General features: G+C 36.8%; 1 protein-coding gene across 1 annotated transcript in view; it reads right to left on the bottom strand.

Annotated features, from left to right (window-relative positions):
* tnr (tenascin R (restrictin, janusin)) overlaps nt 1-24,806 on the bottom strand; it is a 150,544-nt gene extending 125,738 nt beyond the window's left edge. Inside the window, exon 1 of the mRNA XM_082172606.1 lies at nt 24,516-24,806. The gene's annotated coding sequence lies outside the window, so the exon portion shown is untranslated. The remainder of the gene's footprint in view (nt 1-24,515) is intronic.
* Nucleotides 24,807-25,670: the final 864 nt, after the last annotated feature.

Genomic DNA, 25,670 nt, shown 5'->3' with positions numbered 1-25,670 from the left:
AGCAGAAGTTTCTGTTCCATCCAATTTGAACAAACTGATTGCCATTCAATGCACTAAAGAAGCCATACAAATCTAACTCTCTATCGCACTGTACTGTACAGACCCATGCAGTTAAATATGCATGGAAGAAACACCTCCAGAAAGATCAGGCAAAGTTATGCAAGGGAAATATGAATGGAAAGGAATCCTTAACTGCTTTATAATAGAGTGGGCATTAAAAACTTGAGCACATTACATTAATTGGGCAGTTCTCAGAGACCACAAACACAGACTGTGAAAAATGAAAAACTGAAGGAAAGCCAATAATATAGTGCAAACACCAGCAACTGTTGCCTTTTAGTTTATGGAGGCCTTGTAATTAATCAGTGTTCAAGAGGGTGAGGATAATATTTATGCAGCCAAAATGTCACAGTTACTTTGAGGCACTGAATTTAATTCAGATGAGATTCAACCAGGGCGCTCACATGGTATAAATACAAATCTAGCCCTGGGCAACTTCAAAATTATGTTAATAAAATGTGAAATATGGCTGTGATATTTCCTCCTGGATGTAAAAAGGAGGTATTTCTCTTTGGCAAAGATTGGCTTTATGGGGTTTATGGAGTGAATTCTAAAACTCCATCATAACTTTGTGCTCATTACTTCGCTAATGAACACAAGATTCTTGAACTGTTGTGTGTGTGTGGGAACGTAAGTGAAATGTCAGCATTTCTCAGGGCTCCAGACAAAAAAAAAAAATCATATTGAGCTATATGGCTCATAGAATGAAACATTTTGGGGCCAAAAACCTTTTTATTTTCTAAATACCTTTATCACTCAAATACCAAATTTCAGAAGTGATTTACTTCATTAAGTGCATAGCTTCTTTCTTTAGCTTCTAAAGGTCATTAATGAATTAACATTGTATTATAGAATAACAAGTTATAAAGATGTTTCTTCTGGTTGTATTTTGTATGAGTACTTTTTTGGAAAACATCCTATTTGTGATGTCACCCCCCTGATCCTGTCTGTATTTGTGCAATATAAATGTTTCAGCCTTACAACTATGGCAATCAATAATCAAAAATAGTTTTGTAAAGTATTTAAATTATGTTTTAGAAATGATTAATTATTAATTTATTTATTTATTTTGTTGTAAATATGCATGTTCAATTATAACGTTGTCATGTGAACAGTTCAGGGTGTTCACACTTGGCAGGTTTGGTAAAAAATAAATAAATAAAAAACACACTGGTGCGATGTATTCATTACCCTTACTTAATTTAATTAAAGCAAGTATTCACACAATTTAATTTAGTCAACACAATTGTGTTGGTTTAGGTCAAATTTATTTACTCTAGTATGTCTATCTTAACTTTATTACATAAAAAAAAAACTAAGGTTTTTGTTTTTATGTTGGTCCAACTTAATGTTTTTTATTAATTTACTGAGACTTACTTTTCTTATGTTCAAACAAGCAACTTCTTACATCATTAACGCAATGTATTTAATGAACAAATAAGAAAAGACTGGTGTCAGTACTGACATTAGTATTGATTAGTGATATTTATCATGAACGATTTGTTCATTTTAAACGAATCTTCAATATGACTCGAGAACAACGAGTTGTCTCAAAGAGTGATTCGTTCATTCTGTGTTGACCGCGCATACACCTTCCTTACAAACAAGCGCTAGTTCGTTGTTTTTAATTCTTCCAGTTATGTGATGCATTTCTTATCTCAAATTGTAGTTTTTATTTTATTTCTTATAATTTATACATTGGTGAATTTCTGTCATGATGGTTCTTTTCCATAAATGCTTTCAACTTTATCCGTATGATGGGGAAAATTACTTTGATAAAGCAAAGATGGCTAAATATAATACAACATACAGTCAATAACACTAACGTAATGTTGTATTTGTTGTAAGATATACCATACCATATAATAAATACCATCACATATCAACACATAAGAAAATACCATCACATTTATGCACATACAACAAGTGCATTTAGCCCAGCACACAGCATTGTTTTGAATGTTTGGTAAGTTACGTCATAAAATATATGTCATAAAAGCGTTTTTTTTATTTTGTATCTTTAGGTTTGGTGTGAAAAAAATGACAGTGTGAATGCTAAGTGAATCAGGACTAAATGTAGCATTTTCTTTTTTGGTTCGGACCAAAAGAACCAAGAGAACCAAACTACAAGTGTGAACACCCTTAGTCTCAAGAACCTAATGTACACATTACAATATTGACTTCCAATTTCAAAACATATATAACCGAAAATGAGTTGGATTTCAGTGAGGGAGTCAGTTGTAAACTCAGTAACGACTCTTCATAACAACTTACTCGTTTTAAAGAACCGGTTCCATTTGTGTGTTTGGTGCTGCCTGCAGGAAACACGAGCACACACATGTATTTGATGAATCCTTCTGTGGATACACTCAAAGATTTCCTGACTGTTTCATTATTTTTTTATTTTTTTGCAAGCATTTTCATCAGAGTCTGGAGACCGGTTTCTTTTTGGCTCACTGGCTCATTTGCTTTAAAGCTTGTATTCAAATATCTGCTTTTACAATCATGCACTCTCGCATAAAAGGTGATATTCGAACTGTACGCTCGGTAAGCAATATCATTCATCAGGACAGCACAGTAAATGAGCTTCCCCCTCCATCCAAACTGCATTTACACACAGATACAATGGCTTTTTTTTTTCTGAGTAGCTCTATTCAGGACAGGCTATAAATGGCTATATAAGGACACCTATTTGTTTCATGTCAAAGACTGAAGTACTGTGAATTGAAGAGGTACACAGTACACACTAAGGCATCTTTTCCCAGCCATAACTCTACCTGGAGAGAATTTCTATGCATACATAAGAGAGTGCAGGAATTTATGAGTATTGCTTGGCAACAATTGCCTTTGATGAATTGTGTACCTATACAAATTGCTGGTGCTCTTCATATACTCTCTGTCTTGATAAATATGCTTTATGTACACATGTTGAGTTATTCTTTTTCCAGCAAATATGCTGGAATTACAAGTACCTTATTCCTAATTGTTTTTCATGAGTACACTGAGTACGCTTACAAAACACAGATTTATTTGGACAGCTCTAAAACTGTAAAGCGATGCAGTCGGGTAGAAGCTGTTTTTGAAGGAGAAAATCCTTGTGTGCTATTCCTTCAACCTCCCACACAATTAACAAAGTGATTTTCACAGCTCTCTATACAATTAATCATTCAACACAAACGCACCACCAACCCACAGATCCGAGCCACAGAGGGTTGGAGCTGAGGCCAGTCTGAGGCCTGTTTCATGCCACGCATACAAGCGACTTGTAAGCGAAACAATAGCATACAGCCTCTTGTTGGGCTTCCACACTGAAAGAGTTTCTGATGGATTACAATAACTAATAATGGACAAATTATAAAATGTTGATCAGGAGCTACAGAGAATTATTACAAATTTGCAATCTGTGGTAAATTAATCTACACAGAATGGAACCCAAACCCTATAGGGATGCACTGAAATTTCAGCTGCCAAAAATTATTTTCAGTTTTTGGCCAAAAGAGAAAAAGGCTGAAAATATGCCTCAGTGTCAGTTTCGGCCCAGAATTATTATTTCGGTGCATCCTTATAAACTAGTCTGTTAAAATGCATTGTACAAGCCTCTGTTACTTTCACTATTCATTCTGTTGCTCTATCATAATTAAGCATGCAAATATATATTTGCTAAACAAATTAAATCAATGAATAGGCCTATGCTTTTGTCATTTTTAAATATATTAGGTAACCAAAAGAATATGAATAAGCGAAAATACAGCTATAGGTATCGGCCATGTTCTGGAAAAAGTGGTATCAGTGTATTCCTAGTGGATACTGTAACTTGTTAATATTGGCTCTTGAAATAAGCTTGATAACACATATGGGTGTGCTGCCGTTACAATACACCTTTGCTTCAACTACACAGTGACAAGAGCCCAGCGTGATGTCACAACGTAAATGGGCTTTTTATCAGTGTGTAGGAACAGCAGTGAGGCACACAGCAACCCAGTTATGAGTTAATAAAAGGTAGGAGACTGAGATGAAAGTGATACCCAGCACCTATGAGTCAGAAGGGCAAAGTAAGACAGTAAAGCCAGAAAAAATGTGCAAGGGTGTCTCAGAGGAGACGTTTGCATCTCGTGGTAGGCATGATGGCAGGTTCAAACGCAGGTACAGAAGCAGTGCTGCTTGCCCCAAACGTGCACTTCAGAGCTCTCCAAGCTTAGAGAGATGAAAGGAGAACTCTTCGGCCAAGACCCACATCCCAAGCCGAGTATCTGCCAGCCATGTGGGGGTGCTTAGGAAGATAGATGGATTTGGAAGGAGTTCAGAAGGATTTGATGGTTGTCGCTGAGGTGGCAGCACCGTTTGGCCTGTAACACTGTTGACATCTCCATGACGGTGCAAAAGTTTCAGCTGCTTGGCAAGTGCAGGACGCCAGCGAGAAAGGGGATGTGGTGGAGAGAGAGGTATTGAGATTCGGCTTCCTCTGCCAATAGTGCCGAACACTTTTCCTCAGGGATCTAGTGTTTTATTACCCCTTAAATGGCTACTGACTGCTCTGTATTTGAAGCGTGACAAGAGTGTTTGCTTAAAACGTGTGACTGGAGAAGCAATTGTCCTATTCCTGTCGATACCAAAAAGAGTTTTGAATAATTAGTAACACTGAGATCTAGAGAAATAAAAGGCTGATTACAGAACCCAGCATGAAAAGTGGGGCGTAAACAATGTTGCCTCTTGTTCCGCGGAGTCCTCTTGGTACAGAATTACTGCAACCCTATGATCATCGAGAGGAGACGAGAGGAGAAGAGAAGAGTACCCAAAACCTCTCTAAAACCAGCAAACAGACCAGCTTGGAAACCAGCTAAGACCAGAAAACCAGCTTAGACTGGTTTAAAGTTTCAGCAAAGAGGAAAATAACAGGAAAAAATAAGCAAAAATAAATAAATAAGACAGAAAGTAAAAGAAAATGGAGAAGGAAAAACAGAAGGAAAGGAAAAAAGAAAAAGAGAAAATAAAGGAAGAAGAGTGAGCAGAAAAGAAAAGACAGTCTTTGTGGGAATTTTGGAGTGACTAGATGTATCAATTAATTTCATCAAATGACAGAGTTGAAAGAATCCAGTAAACAAATGTAGGTTGAAGTCAATTAAGACAATAAGCCAAGCAGACAGATGACTATAATTTACAATTAAATTAAACAAATTGTCTTTTCACAGAATCACATCAGCTATCCAGCAATAATAAACCAGCACAGCAGTATTAAAGGAAGCATCACAACATGGCCGTCCACACCCATGCTTATGTATTGATGGCCTTTATCACTCTCAGTATCAAGCCAAATAGTCAATGAGCAGGACTGAACACACAGTCCCTTTCTCCACGTAAAGGTTGGCTGATCTAGGCAGAACGACAGCTGAAACCGTTCAACTGAAAACGGGAACTTTTAGTTGCCCCGGTGAAGCAACATTTGCCCTGCTCTTACCATCAGCATTGATGAAATGCCACAGACCCTGGCTCATGTGAGCAGGTGGGCCGATTTTGCCAGTGGGTACACAGAGTCTAAACACTGTTTCTTAGTCAGCAGGGAGTCGGATTGGGCACTAATTTACAGCAGTTGCCCAGGAGCCCTGGGATCTCGCCAGCTGGACATTTGGCAGTTTATTGAGTGGTTACATGATCTGGCGACTCAGCGGACTCATTCATAGTCCGGTTTTGCCACCGCTGAATTCATAAAGTGGCTCCTCAGGGAGTTTTTTTTGTGCAAAACAGCACACAAACTCATAATGCATGTCTTTCTCTTTACTGCAATGCCAGCGGTGTTAGCGGGGTGGACCACACCTAATGGGAAACACAGGACAGAGTGCAACAGACCTGAGAACCCCTGTCTATTTCCAACACCCTTCATCTAAGCCTGACACCCGTTTCCTTGGCAACCACATTGACAGTACAGGGGGCTGTGGGGGTCGTGAAGTTCTGAGACATCTGAGACAGAAGAAATGAGAACTACTTATGCAGGTCCTGACACTACGGGCTAGCTTTGTCTAAAAATAAAGCTCACCTCACCCCAATATTCTCCCTCACTTCCCTGCCTAATTGAAATCGAAATTTATGCAAACCAGTTTTATTTCATTTTAATGCCCAGTGCCATTCTCTTGTTACTTTTTGTACGCGTTCAAAGAAACTACATAAAAGAAATGACATTTTATATTAAAGCTTAAATTTAAACCCACTCAACTATTTTACCAGTACAATGAGTAAGGGCTGCTTTCCTACATCTTTGCACATTTTTATTATAACTAACAGAGTTCGTCTTTTCATTTAGGTAAATGAAGGTCACTTAAACTCATTTATTTTTACTTTTCAAATGTAAGCGGTTTTATTGTTTTAGACCCTTGTTCCAGACCAAGACATTTAATCTTAAAGTCTCAAAAACTATTATAAAAATATGAATTTAAAAGTTTAAAAGCCGAATTTTCAGCATCAACTCTTTCCTTCTGAAATCATGATTCTTCAGAAATCATTCTAATATGCTGATCTGGTGCTCAAGAAACATTTCTGATTATTATCAATTTAATTCAACAGTTTAATATTTTGTGAAAATCTGAAAATATTTTGTGAATGATTGTTTTTTCCAGACTCCATATATGGGACATTCCATAGAGTACAAACTGTATATTCTATCCCCTTACACTAACCTTACCCCTAAGCCTACCCATCACACAAAACTTTCTGCATTTTTCTGGGACCAAAAATGTCCCCACAAGGACAAGGGTTTCAGATATTGGCACCTTTGAGGGGACATTTTGTCCCCATACTGTAGGGTTTACCAAGACACACACACACACACACACACACACACACACACACACACACACACACACACACACACACACACACTTGTGATTTTAAATAGTTTAAAATGGTTAGAATCTAAATATCTGTGAAAGCAAAGGTGCCACTTCCTAAATATTTAGTGCAAACTAGTAGCAAACTGTAGTAAACATTGCTTGTCAACATGAATATCACAGCGGCAGAACAGATATGGTCTACAGAGAATGCCCTTCTTTTCTTTCTTTGAAGAATAATGTATGGTGTTGTTTTCATGAGTGGCTCTCTGAGTTCCACAAACCCTTTCTTGGGATTATAATGAACATGCACAAACCAACGCAACACTGAATGAATAATATATGCATTTTTGGTTTTGATATGTTCAAATGCTGAAAACCTAAATGCGCTGGTGGGCCAAAATGTGATTAAAAGAGCAAAAATTCTGACCTTGCACTTGATAACTGTCATGCTTGTTCAGAACAGAACAGTTGAAAAGCCCAGAGGTGTTTATTGATCCTTCCTGCATTATATTGAGGTCTGCCTCTGTAGAACATAAGTATAAGGGTATTGCTGGATGAATTAGGCTTTCCAATTTGTCTCCTGGCACCAGCAGCGCACTGCAACTGACAGATATGGCACAATGAACAAGGACTAGTTGTTATTATTGTTGTTTAATAGCATGGCGAGCTTAGATTATTTTGGAGCAGTGTTCCGAAAAAAATTAGGTAAATGGAAATTGGAGAACTGTGGCTGCTCAGGCTTGTTTAAACTGGATCACGACGCACAAAAATGCAACTTTAGAAATATGTTTAAGCCCCTTCCAATAAGGAATGTCTATAATGAAGTCTCTTCGAATGAGGCTGTAACTTCTTCACGGAGCATTATTATTCTTTATTTGAGCAGTCTGGATACTTTGAGCAGTACAGAGAAGACAGATATAGTGCTTAAGTCTTTAAACGAGCAGCTGCGCCACATAAAAGGACAGGTACGTTTAGTTAGATGACAGGAAGTGGTATTCATGTAGTTCGCTGTAATCCAATGCATTTTTCTAAAGCTATTTTTCCTTTTATATCTGCCTTTAAATCTGAAGTGTGCCATTAATGCCACCAAATCAAAAGGCAGAAATGATTAACTCAAATAGGTTTCCCTCGCTGTCTGCCTTTTGTTGGACAAACAGATAATGTCCGGTCACATTAGCGAACTTTCGCAAGCAAAAAGGTCAATTATCTATTGCCAATATTGTAGCGATGTACACAGCTATCACAAAAGCAACTTTCTGTTGGTCTGTGCGGTAAAACCGCATTACCAACTTCAATCCTTTTGTCGAATCTGCATGGGGAAATCTTTTGCACTCGCGCAAAAATCATGATCGCATGGATTCCTATTGAAATGACTGGATTTTGCAGATGAAAATTTGCCGAACAACTGTATGTGACCACATCTGTAGCCCTGTACCAAACTCATGACATTTGTTGCACAATGTTGTTGTGTCGGGTTGGTATACTCAGCAAACAACAATGACAACAACAAATAGTAGAAGTAGTAATAATAATTTAATATTTTATTTACTTTAAAATTCAACCTCATTACATAGTGTTACAATATTTATTTTAATGGGATAACAATAATAATAATAAAAAAATTATTATTATTAAAGAAAAACATTTCAATTAAAAGCAATTAAATTTCAATTAATAAAGAAAATGATTTCAATTTGTTTACAGTAAAGTGTTACAATATTTATTTTACTAGGATAATAATAATAATAATAATAATAATATAGTTAATATGTTTTAACTCATTTGTGTAGTTACTTTATTCTTTTTCCCAATAAAATTAATTAAATAAATTACATTAACCTAGATTAATAAATGCTGTAAAAATTGTGATACCTAATGCAGTAAATTATACTTAATGTAGTAAATAACGCTAACAAACTGGACCTTTCTGTAAAGTGTTACCCTAAATATAACTGATAAGAATATGATAAGATGCAAATTGTATTGAAAGTTTGGGCATATGTCGAGGCTGAGGTCTAAACTGCAATGATGTTACCCAGGATAAAAATGTAATTTTCTCTCAAAAACATCAACCCTTGGGAAGTCCACAGAGATTTCATTCTGCCTCTTCAAAAGGATTTTAATGATATAAATGTGACCACTTTTTTATCCCCCACTTCACCGTTTCTTTTGTAACATAATTGATTCTTTAGTCCGAAGGTCTCTCAACCATAAAGGTGTTCACTGTAAATTATGGTCAGTTTGAAACGCAGTGACCTTTGAAGTGCTTCGCGATAGTCGGCTCTTCATGATTCTAGCCCATGAGTTGCTTCTTCATTCTAGTGATATAAGAATGGCTAGAGGACATAGGAAGGAGGGCGATCACTAGAGGCTGACAATAAGTGTGTATGTGATCCAACATGTCTGCCTGAATATGTGATTTCACTCAATTTCAAGCATGACTGCCCCTGCACGACTCATGCGTTTCCTTCAAATATTCCCAGAAAACATTTATCTAATCCCTTTCAGGGCTTCTTGGCTCTGCAGGCTGGATAGTGTACAACCAGGTCGGCACAAACATCTGCACGGGCATCAGTCCTGCAGGAGCTGGAAAGCGTCAACTTTGCACATGGAAGTATTGTATTTTTACTGCTAATGCTGTCAGTTAAAAAACACACACACAAAAATAAACAAATTAAACACCTTTTTTTTCCTTTCCTTCAATAGTTTTTGTTTTTGAGTTTCCAGTTCACTTTCTCTCATTTAACTCTACTAGCTTTAATTTGAATAATCAAACTTCAAAGGCTTCTTGCTTTTTAAACCACTGTGTGTCTGTGCACTGAACGGCTGCCATTCTGCTCTGAAATGGTTTGTGCCTTATCTCAATAGACAGATGTCTTCTCATCTTCACTATGGTGATTTCAACTTCTTGTGGGCCTAAAAATGTGATTCAGTGACCAGCAACAAGCTGGAGGTTGTTAAGTGTGGAGTAAAATCTGTTTCTAAACCAGTTTAACTGACGAACAGAGGACTACTACAAAAATGTATTCTGCTACAAATAATTAATTATTAAAACCAATAGAGCAGGAACAAAATGTTGGTAGGCTTCCTGTCCCGAGGCCGGATTAATAATATGGATTTTTGGACACACCCAGAGGCACCATGCAAAATAGTGAGAGATGCAGTACAATGACCATGATAAAATAAGTACATCAATCCAATCAATGAGCATGCAAATTTCATATGCAAATAATGACAAGAGAGAAGCACTACATGACTTAAATGTCTTAAATATCAGCAATCTTGCCAGTACAATGGAGAGAAAAAAGGGGATACATTTAAAAAACAAAACAAAAAACACATCTAATACTAGGTGACAAACTTAAATGTTTTAAAGGTAGGGTAGGCAATTATCGGAGAGGCTAACAATAGCGAGCTAGCTTTGAAAGCATCAGATCACACACTCCCTTCAGAGCGTCTCCAAAGCCACGCCTCCATCAAAACACATGAACGCGTACAGCAGGGAGCAAAACAAAAACATCATGAGAGACGGCGTTAAACTACCTCATGTCTCAATGCACATAACATTACAATAATAAAGAACAAACAACTTGCACTGACCTGTACCACCTGACTGCTGCAGATTCATTTTGGCTATGATAGTGTTGCCATTGAAATGCATAAATTCAAGTCACGCTACAAGCATAACATAATCTCTGACAAATTACGGTAGTTATGGAGTGAACGCAGCATAAACTCATTGTTTTGATTGCCATCAGAATGCGAAAAGCAAACATCTACTAGGTGACAAACTTAAATGTCTTAAAAATCGGCAATTTTACCAGTAAAATGGAGAGGGAAACATTTTCCAACAATGAACGCACTTCTTGGCAGTTCAGGATCCACCAATATTATACTTGATTTCTTTCCAAACATGCTTAAAATTGTAATCCTACTAGTAATCCTACTAGTAATCCTTTTATTTGAACAAAAATAAATAATATTCAGTTAGTCTACTAGCCTGTTGATGAACACAAAGTGTGTGAACAAAACTGGATGTGATGCAGCAAAAAAGGATAGAGTCGAATTGATAATGAATAGATGAATAAACAAATAGAACACATGAATAACTTCTTATTTCAACTCAGAGGCAAAGCTGAATGTTCACAGAATACAAAGAAGCTCTGCCTATACTGACTACTCTGAGGATTGGACTGTGAGAACAGTATAAAGCTGATTTTTTTTACCCAAACTGGAGATTTTTTTAAGGAAACCTAGGCCTGTTTTCACAGTCAGGGCTTAGATTAAGCCAGAATTAGACCTTAGTTCAATTAGGACATTTATGTAGCTTTTATAAATATGCCTTAGTAAAAACACAAAACAATTGCAATGACATTTTAATGTCAGTGCAAGTTACTTTGAGTTAAAACAGCTCAAACATGCATTTTAGTCTGGGACTAGCTTAAGCCTTGTTTGCTAGTGTTCTTAATTTTAAATACAGTATTTATACCAATAAACTCTTTAAAAATACATAATTCATGCGTTTGTATAGAGAATTTTTACATATAGAGTTCAAGTGTTTTGTCCCTGATCTGGACACGGACAATAAAAGGTCAAAGCATTTTTTTTTGTGTGCATTTTGTTTGGTCAGTTCTGTCTCGCTACAGTGCACAAAGTCAATACACATTGAGGTCAAGTGAATATCGAGCGTAACGCATGGAAATGTCATTTTGTTTCTGTCTTTAGGATTTCAGTATATAAATCAGTTGCGCAAAACAAATATGACACCAAAGCAAACCGATGTCCTATGGCGATAGCTTCACCTCACAACATGTCAAAGGCTTGGATATATACTTTGTGAAGGACATTGTGCCTCTCACAAAATGTCTTTGATATTGCACCTGTACCGAGTGAAGCTTTTGTAGGCTGCATCTGGTACACTGATTCACCTGCAACCAACAAGTCATTCTTTAGAAACATTCAGCGCAGACTGGGTCGGAAACACTTGACAATGCCTTATTACAGTGCAGCTGAAGACCTCAACCATGTTCCCAAATTAGTTTCATCTTTTTAACACAAAAGGAGAAATCTTTATGTTTTATTTCATTCGTTTATAATGTTAATGACTGCTGGAGATTTAAAAATAAAAATCATAAAATCGGTCCATATTTTACGAAGCATTATGTAAGCTTTATGTTCAGATCAAACGTTAAGTCATTATAGTTGTTAACTGGATAATTGAGTCAGATCAGTCTGATTCCTGAACCATTAAGACCAGTTTTGTGAACCAGATCAAATGATTCATTGAAAAATTCTGGCTCCAAAGAATTATTAATTCATGACATTTCTGACAGAAAAATCAGATAATTATCTCCACAATGATCATAAAAGTGCCAAAGAGAGCTAGGGTAGATGAAAAAAAGTGGATATTCTTTACAGTTTTTGGAACAACATACAGTATAGGGTGAGCAAATAATGACAACACTGTTCATGTTTGAGTGAACTATCCATTGAAATAGTTCCCATTCTATTCCCATTCAAGACAGCCTGATTAGAATAAAGACCTGTTGCCAATTCTCGTGTCCGTTCCCTCATAACAGCTCTTCCAGTGTAACACATGCACACACTGCCTGCCCAGAAAAGCCTCATTGTACTGGGCTGCGCTGGTGGGTTAATGTAATGTGAAATATGAAGTCAGACTGCACAGACCGTGGCTAGATTTTATAAACGCTAATCAGACTGGAGATGTTTTCTCCAAGGATGTGTGTTCCATAGGCCAGCACGCATTAACACCGCTTAAAAACATGCACAGGCCATTTCAGCTTCATTGCAGTGGGGAGAAGGAGACGTGTCTTGCTTGTTTAAGAGGAACAACCCTGACAGAAAAAAAGCTGTGACTAGTAGGATAACACTTGTGATGTGCAAAAAAAATAAATAAAAATAATAATTATAGAAAGAAATGACATTATACTTTTAGATATTGCAAGCACTGGACTGAATTAATAACCCACTATTCGCTGGTTGAGTTCTTGAACAGATTTAATTTTTATTTTTATGTTACTAGAAACTCTGCATGCTGTAGTGCTACATTTTATATTTATTTATTTATTAATTAGTTTAATTCATTTTTTTCCCGAATCCAGCATGGAGGACAGTTCTCCCAAAAATTCAGTTCATGTCCAAAACAGTATGATTTTCTTTCTTCTGCGGAACACAAAATGAGATGTTAAGCAGAATATTTTAAGCTGCTCTTTTCCATATAATGTAAGCGAATGGTGACCAAATAAAATAGCACAACTAGTTTCTAATTACTTTTTGCCAGGGGTGCAACGGTTCAAATAGCTCACGGTTCAGTTTGTATCACAGTTTTGGTACGTGCTATAATCATGGAAAAAAGGATTACTGTCAAATAAAAATAAAGAAAATAAGAACAAATAAACTAACTACAAGCAACAGCACAAATAAATACAAGAGAGCAAAGATACAAATAAAATAAACAGTGCTTTTCAGGTTTTCCATGTAGGTCTAACATTATTTTTCAGGTACAGAAATTGAATAATTGAATAATCAAAAGTAAAATAACTTTGCATATTTTACTGTATAAATCCTTATTAAAGTTACAAAAGCTATTCAATCCAGAGCTGTGAGGGATTTCCTTGTCTTTTTTAGTTTGATTTACATTAAAAACACAGACAGCAGGAATATTAGGCTGCTGTCTCTTTAAGACATAATGCATGTATCCAAAATACTGATACTGTACATGCATTGTCTTTCTCGACCATAAATAATTAGTTTGTTTGATATCGCTGTTGTAATGTATTATTGGGGAGCCAGCATGTGCATCCATTGACATCTGTTTTACGTGTTATTTTCAACAAACCATATCATAGATGCGTCATCAGATTTGAGATCAACCTCGGTGCAAGTGCGTCCCGAACCGTGGGTGGAGGACGGTACGGTTCAATATTTTACAGAGAACCATTACACCCCTACTTTTTGTTATGTTGCTATAATGCTATCTTTGTGAAATGTTACATTTACATCAACTTCCCCTCCCACGTGCAATGAGATCACTTCTCTTCTTTGATGACGTTTACTGGCGCAAAAACCAGTCACTCACATGAGATAGCAGCAATAGCAAATGACAACAATCCAATGATCCAATCAATTCCCAATGGACAAAATCCCACCCTGCCCTATCTTTTTCTTGTTCGAGAAGCCGTTTCACTTGGATATAAATCACAATAGGGAAGAAAAGACTATCGCAACTTCCGTTTCATGCCGACTTCAACCAATTACAAACTGACAAATTTTATATGCACATATTCAAATTGCACAAATTATGGTGGTTTTTTGGGGTTTTTTTGGAGCTTCATAGCCCCTGGTTACCATTCACTTTCATTTTATGGAAGAAAAGCAGCATGAATATTTGAACTCCTTTTGTGGTCTAGAAAAGAAAGCAAGTCATGCAGATGTGGAACTACAAGAGGGTGAGTAAATGATGACAGAATATTCATATTTGGCTGAACTACTGCATGTCTTTAATCATTTTAAATACGGTCCAAGAAGTCTCTTTGAAATGCCTAGAGGCAACTACAAACATCTCTTTCTACGATGAACACAATGTTGACCAAAGGAATTTACATCAAATGACAACATGGCACTGCTGCGGCGTATTTGAATGTAAATCTCAGAGTCTCCTCGAAATTCCTCACCGACTCTGTTCGGCAGGCAGAATCTATTTAAATATTACACTCGTCAGCAATTGAGTTGGCTTTTGTTTAGATCAAGTCTCTCAGACAATCACAATGCACTTGTACATTAAAATAAGACACACGCTGATATTATTCACATGCATTCAGCTGACAAATCAGGACTATTGGAATGGTTAGCCAGAAAAGTCCATGAAAGAGGCAATGAAATGATAGCTGGACCGCTTAGTGAAGACAAAGGATCCAAAAATGCTTCAATTTTCTCTTTTAACTACAAAGCAGGAAGGATGGCAATTGGCAAAGAAATCTTTATGTGGGAGTGTTCATCCATCTGCCCGCACAGATGGGGAGAACTAGCGAGGGAAAGACCAACATGAGCCAGCCACACAACTACAAACAGTAGGTCAAAGCAAATATCCACACAACAGATCTGCTGATTCCTGCTACAACAGAAGAGCTGTGTGTGATATATATCTATTTTTCAACAAACCACTTCTTTTCAATCTTTATCTATTGACAAAAGGACAGGAAAGTCCGTTGCACAGAATATCAATGTGTCTGACTTTTATGGCCTTCTCAAACCGCAGTCATCTGATTGGCCTATTGCTTCAGGGAGAACAGGAAGCAGGAGTGGATGGTGGATGTGTTCGTGAACTGGACTGTGTCTCTGTGGGAAATCAATGAAATTTGTTTAATTATTGGGTGAACTTAATCAGTTCCACTGATGTAATTACTAGCACTGCCTAGAAGTTATAAAATCATTTGTTTTATGCCATCTTGGGCTGAAATAATGAATACAAGCAATTCAGGAGTGCAAAATAAGAAAAAGATTTATCTAACGTATTTGTTTCTCTCTCTCTCTAACATGGCAAGCGTGCGTTTGCATGAGTGCAGTACCCTGTGTCCTTTAGCAATATAGATTTGACACATTGTCAATGATTGCTTGTGACAGCATTCATTGACCATGTCTCTTCCAGAATCCAGTTGAAATGTCGGAATACTAGCAATAATTGAAAATGACATTGTATCAGAAAGATTAATATATTACATGTAGGTTCACATCAGTATCTCCGAGGGTGTGCGTTTACAGAGCTCCAAATAAAATGTGACCACGAGTCGGCACATTTCCATTCCCAACATTTAGCAGAGGAAATCTGTGAGCAGATAACATATTAAGTTAATGATACAATTCTAACTAATTGAAGACAGATGGAATCTTCACTGGAGCAAATAATTGTTTTACTCCTTAATCACGTCAATTAACAGGCGCAAGATCTGCAGCAAACCTGATTGGCTGAAATAAATGTGACCTCACCCACGCTGGAAATCTAAAATTACAGTGCTAGACTAAAGAGATAACACATTACAGTTTATCTATTTTGCCAACTTTGGCAGATGACAGTCCCTACAAGTCATGATAGCACTCTGTTTACCAGTTTCTTTAGGACGAGATAAACAAACAGGCAATTTAAAAATCAGAAAACATTATTATTTTCTTGAACTTATACAGTATGTATACCACAGATCAAATCAAAGTGTGTATTTTTAAATCACAGTTTCAGTGCAGCAACTGCATGGACTAGTCTTTAAACAAACAAGTTTTAACTGTTTAAGAGCAATAGCATGAGTGTCTGTACAGACAAACATTTCAAAAATAACATCTACCAACCAGTTTGGCCATCAAAAGGGGCTGTTGACACGACACCAAAAAGTAATACTTTTTATGCGTTTTGGCCATTCATTTACAGGACAACAGCGTTTTGGGTGCCTGAAAATGCAAACTTTTGAAAGCGAGTTTCAAAGTGCACGTTTTTGAAAAACGGTCTCTGTGTAAACAACAAAAACGTGAATCTCTGAAAACGATGATGTCATGCACATGCATGTCTATAGTGTTTAATCGCCATCTAATGGCCTGGCAGCAGAACACAGCATTTTTTTGTCGTTTTCGTGGATCCGTGTGAATGGGAAACGTTTTGACAATGGTGTTGTCTCTGTATGCAAAAAACTCATAGGAAAAACGTATCAGTTTTAAGCATATCATTGTCGAGTAAATCATATATTTTAATCAAATGAATTGCATAATATTCAAATTAATTAATCACAATGGTGAGAAAAAGGTTCATTGAATGCATTGAATAAGAGCGCAAATCAAAATGAGGTGCCACATTCATATTTATTTGAGCATTAATCTTTTTTTCTTTTTTAATTATGTTTTAATTTGTTTTGCACTGTTTTTGACATTAATTTAAATTTCATTGGTCTACTAATCGTGTTTTATTTAGAAATGATGGTTGAGTTCTTTAATTGGCTACCTAATCTTGGCAAGATAACTACTCAAAAGAGATGTTTTCCTGCTCCAGCCGAAGACCCTCCAGTGCAACAGAGATAATCCACACTGACTTTTGCCTGCAGTAATTTTCAATAATGCATTTTTTTTAAATCACATGAAAATGTTAAATGATCAACCCTAATGTATACTCACATAATAACTCATTCAGTTTCAGCATTCAAATTCGGCATTATCAACAAAACAATTGACAAATTAAACCAATAAACACCTGTCTTATTTGTCTATGTCCCTCAGTATAGATGAACATAACTGGCTGTTGACTACCTGCTGTCTTCTCACTTCTGTCCTCTTTTAGCTGCTTCTTTACAAACACATACACAGTAGATCAGCACACTTGACCATTCCTGATAGAAGCTAAGAAATACCTGGCTCTTATCTGTGCGTTTGTAAATCACTCCTGATTTATTCATTTCTTCCATTTCCTCCAGAGCTTTACAGAGCAATCAATCGCCCTGTTAGCTGGCCCTGATCGAATGCGAGCTGATAAGTTAAATGTTCTTTGTCACTGAGCACTATATAACAGTGTTTTTAGCCCTATATTGATTGCTGATTTTCTTTGGCTCAGCAAAGCTTTTCAATATGCCAGCAGTTGGAAATTTATCTAATATTGTCAAGCTACCTGTCAGGTATACTTGATATAATTCCAATAAAAACACACGCAAAACCTAAAGTGCTGACTTGGTGCATTTCCACTAATAATTTATTAATTTATTTTTTTGAATACCAAGCATAAAATGTTCCAACTATGACAGACATCACTGGAATAGGTGTACTGAGAAATCACACCGGTTTCTGTGACGGGCTCTGTAAAATGCACAGCTCACAGTGTTTTAGCCAATCAGAAATGCTCTCTGCAAGTAAATCATTTTGCGCTTTCGAGCTTGCTGACTTGTCTGTGGTTGGTGGGGTTTTTATGAGTATGCACGCAGTCTAATTCATTAGCTAAGTCCTGCAGAACTAAGCATATTCTCTTACAGCACATTTAAAATGGAAGTGTGTAATTTCTGCACTATTAGCAGCACTAAAAAGAATAGCATTATGTTTGTTTAGGGCAACCCGACTGAGATGGACATGCTATATTCTTATTCACAGGCATACATTTAGGATAGGACTATGTTTGCTGAACAATGGCAGATGGAGTAAGTGTTTAAAACTAATTTGAATATATTCATAATGCTGTTTGGTGTCGCTACACTGCACCTTTAAATAATGTTGATGAATATGTTTTTATTACTAACAGGATTTCTTGCACACTCTGGAACAATTCAATCCGATTAACTCGTTAATCAGATTAGCCAAATAAACATTAATCCCATTAATTTAGAGCATCACGCTGCAGATCAGTCATTGTCTGATGTTCTGAAATGATCATCAAGCCACAAGCACATTTTCATACCAAAGCAAGAGCTCACCGGCTCCCCCTATTGATTGAACTGGAGTTTGGGGATCATCTGCAAGATTGTTAAGGTGACAGGAAAAAAAATCAGGTGCACAAGCAGTGGGCAAGTGTTCAAGTAATTTTCTTTCCCCAACTCTCTTTGTACCTAGGTATTATTTAAAGCTAGTGTGGCTATCAGAAGGTGAACACCAAAACAGCACAGAGCCGGCGAAGCATTTATCAAACAGATTGAACCCATGACAGAACAGACCACAGCTTCATGTTTGATGGGGTAAATGTGAAATACCTCCTTTATATGGTATCATTTTTTTCAGCAAAAACAGTTGTCGTCGCCTAGCGTGTCCTTGGCTTATGCTGAACATTGAGGGTTGGTAATTAAATTGAGAACAATTGTGCTCAAAAGGGTCATTTCAACAGCAGGAGCGCATTAAAACTGCACACAAACTGCAATACCATAGCGTTATAATAAAGTGATCCATCAGCTAAGCTGTATTTAAGTCAATGATGATATAAAAAAAAAAAAAAATGGCATTAAATGGCAGTTGAACAGGGAGTGCATAGAGAGCAGCCGCCTCAACCTGCTTTCATTTTGGACAATGATCCTCAGGTGGTCCAATATATGCAGTCCGATTTTTTTAATGTTCGCGTTCTTCCGCAGAGTGCATGCAAATGGGGCCCTGGCTTAATTACCATTTAGCAGTCTAATAGCAAGAGTAGAGGAAACTTCTGCAACAGTCACTGCTGGGCATTGTGCAGAGGCAAAGCCCCTGGACTGAAATAGTATGTAAATTATTCATTTCCTGATAGACTAACACAGTTGTGCTATTTGGTTACCCACAAGCATGCCGCTACATGTTAATTAATCTCACTGAGAGGGAAAAGTATCAGAAAATGTTATTATGCAACCATGATTAACACAAGATACAGCTGCACAGATGCGTTTATATTAAATTAACCCTCAGGTTGTGTTCAAAACCATTATAACACTTGTGGTGTTCCCGGTCAAAAATGACCGGCCTATAAAAAAATAGCTTATCACTTGTTATGCTACCCAATATTATCACCCAATATTGGATTCAATCTTTTTGTAAACTTGTTTTCTTTCAATTAGGACTAGTTGTGTATTTCTATTTGCATCTGATTAATCGTAGGCCTCATTTATCTGAGAGTAGGCATCTCTTTTTCTTTTTTTTAAAAATAGCATTAATTATGAATAATTTTTACAATATTCATTAAAATATGAAGAAAAAAAAATTGCACTGTTGATCACACTAGTCTACTTTAATGTTTCACCAGGAAGTTTGTTTTGAAATGCTTTTATTTAGTAAAAAATGGCACAGTCACACTTGTGGTGTTCCCGGTCAAAAATGACCAGCCTACAAAAACTAGCTTATAAATCACTTATGCTATATTATCACCAAATATTGGATTCAACCTTTTGTCAACTTGTTCTCTTTCAATTAGGACTGGTTTTATATTTCTATTTGCATTTGATTAATCGTAGGCCTCATTTATCTGAGAGTAGGCATCTAATTGTTTGAGTAAAAAAAGCATTATTTATGAATAATTTTCACAATATTAAATATGGAAAAAAAGAAAGAAAATAGCACTGTTGATCCCCCTAGTCTACTTTAATGTTTCACCAGGAAGTTTGTTTTGAAAAACGTTTATTTTGTACAAAATGGCACAAAGTTATACTTTTGGTAAAAAATGGACGCCCATTAAAAGTGAATGGATGACTGAAAATAAGAGCAAAATTTAGTTTTCAGGAGCATGTTCATTATGTTCATGTACACATATGTGCATGTGTGCTTGCAAACATCAAGCCCTTGGACCTGTGCATGTGTTGATACATGCATACACACACACACACACACACACACTATTTTGAGTATTACACAAAATGTTCACAGAGAGAAATTTGATCCTACCCTGAACTGCATCTAATATCCATTCATCCATCTGACATTCCCACACACACACACGCACATACTGGTTTTAGTCCGCAGTGACCCTGTTTCAAAAGAATCTTTCTTTCATGTTCTTGGTTTCATCACAGTTTTCAGACAAAATATTATGACATTGTGTTTTGGGACTTTGACATTCTCACACAGAAAAAGATGAAAATTTACAAATAAAGATGCTGATCCTACTTCACAGTGTCTTGCTTGACATTTATTTTGTAGAAGCACAATGGTGAATTCCATCTTTCGACCAGAATGTAACCGTAGCATCAGCTGGGCCCTCGTCATCAGAAGACTGCTGCTCATCAGTTGTTTCAAGGTCTGCAGCATCTGGTGCCTTCTTCTTCTGATACATCTTCTAATGCTCCTTCACTGCAAGATTCATCCTGCATCGCCTCCTCCTCAGTGTGTTGATCAATGATCTGATGAAGAATATCATGCACACAGAGCTGCTTTGCCATTGTGCTGCTACAAAATGAATGCCAAGCAAGGCACTGTGAGGCATTTATATGTGTCTGTGCTATAACATCTATATTTGTACATTTTAGTCCCAAAACAACGTCATAATATTTTGTCTGAAAACTGTGATGAAACAAAGAACACGAAAGAAATATTCTTTTGAAACATGGTCACTGAGGAGTAAATCCAGTTTGTGCATACGTGTCTGTGTCTGTGTCTGTGTCTGTGTCTGTGTCTGTGTCTGTGTCTGTGTGTGTGTGTGGGGCAATGTCAGATGGATGAGTGGATATTAGATGCAGTTCAGGGTAGGATCAAATTCCTCTCTGTGAAAAGGAATGTAATACTCAAAAAAGTTTGTGTTTTAACGTACGTGTGTGTGTGTGTGTGTGTGTGATAATGTCAGATGCAGTTCAGGGTAGGATCAAGTTTCTCTCTGTGAAAAAGTGTGTAATACTCAAAATAGTTTGTTTTAATGTGTGTGTGCGTGTGCGTGTGCGTGTGCGTGTGTATCCACACATGCACAGGTCCAAGGGCTCGATGTTTGCAAGCACACATGCACATACAGCGGGGGAAATAAGTATTGAACACGTCATCATTTTTCTCAGTAAATATATTTCCAAAGGTGCTATTGACATGAATTTTTCACCAGATGTTTGTAACAACCCAAGTAAGCCATACATACAAAGAAACAAACAAAAATAAGTTCAGAAATTAAGTTATGTGTAATAATGTGAAATGACACAGGGAAAAAGTATTGAACACATGAAGAAAGGGAGGCGCAAAAAGGCATGGAAAGCCAAGACAACTGCTGAAAACTTACAGTAATTAAAAAGCAATCCAGCCCCCTGTCAGTGGAAATTAATAACAGCTGGTTCAGTCCCAAATGATGGCCTACAAAAAGGTCTCATTGCCAAGGTGTCACACAAGACACATCTCATGATGGGTAAAAGCAAAGAGCTGTCTCAAGACCTTCGCAACCTAATTGTTGCAAAACATAATGATGGCATTGGTTATAGGCGCCATTCTAAGCTTCTGAATGGTCCAGTGAGCACTTTTGGGGCCATAATGCGGATTTTTTGACCGGGAACACCACAAGTATAACTTTGTGCCATTTTGTACAAAATAAAAGTTTTTCAAAACAAACTTCCTGGTGAAACATTAAAGTAGACTAGTGTGATCAACAGTGCCATTTTTTTTTTTTTTTTTTTATATATATATATTATTTAATATTGTGAAAATTATTCATAAATAATGCTTTTTTTTTTTACTCAAACAATTAGATGCCTACTCTCAGATAAATGAGGCCTACGATTAATCAGATGCAAATAGAAATATAAAACCAGTCCTAATTGAAAGAGAAGAAGTTGACAAAAAGATTGAATCCAATATTGGGAGATAATATAGTATAATGAATGATTTATTTTATAAGCTATTTTTTGTAGGCCGGTCATTTTTGACTGGGAACACCACAAGTGTAACAAAAAGGTGAAAAAAAGTATGAAAATAAGTTTCGGTCCAATGCGATACATTAACTAGTATTTTCGGGAAAAATAAATGGATTTTTCTTACAAAAACCTCACAGAATTGATTCATTATAATTAATTAAAACCATTAATTATATGGCATAGGCTATCTTTTCCCCCCTTCTTTATAGTATTTTATAGTAAAATGTTATGCATGTTTATGGATGTTTTCACCATATACTGAAACATCCGTTTGCTTTGTTCTGAAACCGAGACCAATGTTGTATTTTCTGCTTGGTTTATTTTGCTTTCACATGGCAACATGTCAAAACAAACCTAAATTTGTTAATAAAAGTCACATCTAAGCAGACTATCCCCTCATTGGTCAGAATATTCAACACATGGTGACATTTTCAAATTTTAAGATGGATAGACAACAGCTCTGCAGACTAATGAGCACAGAAAGAAAGCCATGATTTGTCATTACATTACATCATCTTAAAGGGATAGTTCACTCAAAAATGAAAATTCTGTAATCATTTACTCACTCTCATGTCGTTCCAAAACTGACTGACTTTTTAATCTGGAACACAAAAGAAGATATTCTGAAGAATGTTGAACTACTTTTGTCCATATAATGAGAGACAGTGGGGTTCAAAACAACATTGGATCACATTGGCTTTCATTGTATGGAGGAGAAGAAAAAAAAACATTAAGGAATTTTTCTAAATATCTTCTTTTGTGTGTAAGCGCCATTCGAATTTGCCTACATTTTGATTAGAATTACGTCTTTCCATTTAAGTGCCATTCTCAGTACCTTTGTCCTAGCAATGATTGTGCCATTTCAGCCAAAGCAAACATTTTAAAATGTACTATTTGCTGGTCCACATTATTGATTTACATTTCCATAAATTTGACTCTGTTGGTTGAGAGAGAGCCTTCTGACGGCTTCATGTTTAATAGATTGGCCTGTGTGCTAGTGGGAGCAGAGCGCGTTATCTGAATTCTCAGACTCAGGGAAAGCTTTGAAATCATGCCTAAGACTAATGAAAGAGGAGCAGGAGGAAGGAAGGAATGAGCAGCGGAGAGGTGTGATCTACCTACGGAGAGATTACCATGTACCCCTGGGCTCTCATCTTACACTGTGTGGGGAGGCATGCGGTATCGTTCGTTCACATGGCAGCGCGGTGAAGAAAAGGTCTCGTAGCTGAGGTGTTAAGATTTATTCTCCACTATAAATCTGCAGAAAGAATCCCCCACACCAGATTTTTAATATAATGCCGATACCACACTCTCTGCCCATGGACAATATGTTCAGCTGACTTTGACAAATCAAACACTTAAGAAAAATGACAATATCCCTCACAGTGCAGCTCTGCAGGGAGGAGGAATGGATGAACAACAGCAAGAGTGAGAATATTTCTCCAAAAAGGTGCCACAGGATGTAGTGGAACAAATAAACAGCCAGTTTATCCACAGAATGGATGTGACATCATTATCTGCCCATAACAGCATCGCCAACTATTTGGATGGAAAGTTTTCCCACTGCACAGAATAATTGCTCACTCTGGGGTACAGTGAGGCTGGCATTCAGAAAACATCTATGCAAAAAGGCACAGACCAATCAGATCCTACGTGTTCAATTCTTGAAACAAATTGCATCTAGATTTGAGGGAAATTGCTGGGATATGTCAAACTTTGAAATAATAGAGCTGACCCAAAAAAACATGTTCTACATAATATACAGTTTTGCATTTGTATTTCTAAACAGTTTATATATGCTGATATATATATTCAGAATTGTGGCATATGTATGTAATTTTGTCAGTTGTTCAATACTTCCATATAGTTTTGCATGCATCATATAGAACATTCTCTTCCAACAATTTTAAATACATTATTCATTACTTATATTCATTGTCATTATCTAAATAACAGATATTACTGAAAATAAAAAAGTTCTCCAATCATAATATGCATCAAAAGGGCATATTAAACCAACTTCTTTAAAACCATCCATGCAATGTTTTTACTCACTGTACTTGCACTTATGAGTCATTCAAAAACAACAAATGCATACTGATACTTCTGGAGTAGGCTACTGTTTTAAAGAATTCAACTCAATGCATGTTCAAATAGAAGAATAATACAGCTTTCGGTTACATCAGACACAGTCTTTGAATCTCTGAAGCTCAGATTGATAATGTTTTGACTGATGCAGAAAACACAAACCCCAATCAGTCCCCTCAAGTACAGCACAGCCGCGATGAGAAGAGAGCACTTATTAAACACAAGCCGCTCAACTTACCTAGTTTTGGAACCCGGTGCTGTAATTGCCTCAGATCTTCACCTTATCTGCTCCACCCTGGTCCGTGAGCAGCTTTCTCCCTCTCACAATGTTTCTGGCAAAGGTCTATTGATCGGTCAAGCTGTGTTTTCTGTAGTCTATTGTTGCCACCGGTTAGATTGGAGCTCCTCTCTGGCTGCCTGTCGCGGCTGCAATGAGGATGGCTGAGCAACGTGTACACCTTGCTCTCGCACTAACTCCCGTCTCTCTCTGTCTATCCGCCTTTCGCACCCTCCTCTCTCTCTCTCTCTCTCTCTCGTGCACGCAAATGCACGCTATCTCTGTCTCCCTCCCTCACCCGGCGACACCCCCCCCCCGCTCTCGTTCTCTTTCCTTCTCCTACCCTCCCTATGCCTCTCTACCCCGTCTTGTTCTCTCTCTCTCCCATTGTATTGATCTGCTAGCGCTGGCGTTCTCCTCTTGCAGCCTCTAGAGGGTGTTCCAATAGCCGACAGTAGCCAGTCCAGAACTAATCCCACTAGCTTCAGTTCGGCTTCGCTCTGAAAGAGAAAGCTGTAGAGAGAGGAGAATGGAGACAGAGAGAGACAAAAGGATGAGATGTGGATTCTCTCTCACACACTATATAAAAAGCTAAATTTACAGTAAAAGCTGGCAGCTTTAGTTGGCACAGTTTCACTGTAAAAATACAGTGACAACATTTCAGGCATTATAGGAGGCATTATTTTGGTGCCTGTATGTTCATTACTAATTTATATTTATTTATATATATATATATATATATATATATATATATATATATATATATATATATATATATATATATATATATAATTTTGAAAATGCAGAAGTATATAAATATATATTTATCTCGAAATGATGGGATGTTAATATACCAGCCTGTTTACACAAATAAGATCAAATTTGTACTTTTAAATATAGTGGAGTATGCCTGTCTAAGAAGATTATGCATGTACTGCTACCATATTCCAATAGGAGTTTTATCCCAACTGTCATTTGATTTCTTCTGAATATACAGTTGCAATCGAAATTATTCAACCCATATTGCAAATCAGGTTTACTGGCAAAATTTACAGACAAAATTCACAGACTTTCAACTGTACAATGAACAAATCAAACAAAAGTAATTGAAAAATG

This window comes from Leuciscus leuciscus (assembly GCF_965113295.1).
Source record: "Leuciscus leuciscus genome assembly, chromosome: 6".
NCBI lineage: Eukaryota > Metazoa > Chordata > Actinopteri > Cypriniformes > Leuciscidae > Leuciscus > Leuciscus leuciscus.
The sequence above is the reverse complement of the archived record's forward strand: the minus strand, read 5'-3'. Positions and strand labels throughout refer to the sequence as shown.